The sequence below is a fragment of the Salvelinus sp. IW2-2015 genome, linkage group LG17 (genome assembly GCF_002910315.2).
Source record: "Salvelinus sp. IW2-2015 linkage group LG17, ASM291031v2, whole genome shotgun sequence".
NCBI lineage: Eukaryota > Metazoa > Chordata > Actinopteri > Salmoniformes > Salmonidae > Salvelinus > Salvelinus sp. IW2-2015.
In genome coordinates this window covers 6,487,775-6,489,800 of record NC_036857.1, presented here as the reverse complement: position 1 = coordinate 6,489,800, position 2,026 = coordinate 6,487,775, and positions in this window count along the sequence as shown.

Sequence of the window (2,026 nt, the reverse complement as noted above, 5' to 3'; positions counted from 1 at the left end):
TGTGTGTCTATGAGTGGCTGTGGAGGGTGGGGCCGGCCATGCCTGCCTGCCTGTCACTGTGTCTCCGCATGGAGGATTATGGATGGCCAACTACATCGCTTTTGGCATTAATTAATGAGGATAACGAACTCCCCCTGCTCCCACAAAACCATGGCCCTCGTCAGCTGGTACGGAACAGGGTGTTGGGTGAGGGTACTCGGTGTGTGTGTGTGTTCAGCTGGTATGGAGCCGGTTGATGGGTGAGGGTACTCTGTGTGTGTCTGTGTGTGTGTTCAGTTGGTACGGAGCAGGGAGCTAGACGCGGAGGGTGGAGTAGAAGGTGTGTGTGTGTGTTCAGTTGGTACGGAGCAGGGAGCTAGACGCGGAGGGTGGAGTAGAAGGTGTGTGTGTGTGTCTGTGCCCCCATTTCCCTCCATTTCCCCCCAAAGTTCCCCACCAGTCAGTGGTGTGTCTGAGGACCATTACAGAGATTAGGCTGTGCCAAGGTAATGGATGCCCCCGTTTGTCAACTCACATCTTCTGTCAAGACCACAGGCCAAGAGGGAGGGAGGGATAATAGTTGGTGAGACTGGGAAATCAAAAAGAAAGGGTGGGGTGGAGGGAGTGAAAGGGGTCAGAGGCAGTGACAGAGCGAAAGAGCTCTTTTGATTCTAAAGTGATTAGGAATATCAATGTAGCCCTGTCATTAGATATAGTAACATTTGTCCAGCCAAGTGCTTAAAGATGCATTCCAGTTATTTTGGAACTTTTCCTGTTGAAAAACAATATCCCACGTATAAATACAGTAATGTACACAACTTTAAGAGTAAAATAATATGTTTTGAGCAAAATAGTTTTTTTTGGGACACAACTGCATAGCACAATATAATCTTAAAGAATGCTATAGACGGAGGCAAATCAGCTCCTCCATGTTCATGTTGTCTTGCAGTCTCCCCTCCCTGCTCCTCTCGTCTCCCCTCCCTCTCCCTAGGCCCAGCCCCAGCTCGTCTACACAGTCTGGGTTTACAATGTGTGGTGTCAGGTGCCTTGTGGCGATAGGCAAAACGCTTTGCCTGACTGCCATGTTCTGAAGTTTTGCGGCCATATGAACACATAGTCCTCCCTCCAACACTACCCCCCTCCCCCTTACCCATCTGATGAGGGTAATGAATGGAAGACCCGGACCCATCCCACCGCACTCGCAACAACGTCGCCCCGAATCACATGGCTCCTCGGAACCAACTGACTCACCCATTCATTGCTTCTGACAAGGCGGGGCTGGGAGGGAGGAGAGCAGTGATGTCATAGAGGAATGGAACACTGGGGGGTCCTTCCAGTGCCACTGCAGGCACAATAACACAGAGCCATCAGCGCTTCCCTCTCTCACGCTACACCTCTTTTTAAAATGTTTCCCTTTGTCTCCCTCTTTCTTTCTCTCTCTCTGCTACCAGAACTACCAGAACCAGACACACACAGAAACATACTCCCCACCCCAAACTCACACAGGCACTATTGTTTATGCAAACTTTTCCCCCTTCCACCACTTGATCGTGCCCAAACACCCCTGTTTCCAGTATCAGTTGGCATCTAACAGAACAGGTTTGCCTTTCTGAGCAGTTTTGAACAAAAACCTGCAAAGCATTTTATTGTAAAGTACAGCCCAACCCCCCTCATCCCCAACCCCGCTAACAACCCTCGGCAGTATGTATGTTTGTGTGTGTGTTTGTGTGTGTGTTTGTGTGTGTGTTTGTGGGTGTGTGTGTTTGTGGGTGTTTGTCCTCTGTGTATACGAGTGTGATAAAGAGTGTCACAATGTGCATCAGACACGAAGGCCAGTCTCCGAGAGAGCGTAATTAGAGAAAGCAGCGCTGTCAGAAGCATTAGAGAGAGGTTGGCACTTAAGGGCATATGTTTTTACTACTATACCATCGGGTTGTGGAAAAGCACAACAACATACCTCAAAGCTCACGGCCCTGCTAATGAAATCACTCCCTTCTGATCCCACTGAGAACAAACACAAATGTTTACAGACACCAGAAATGCAGCT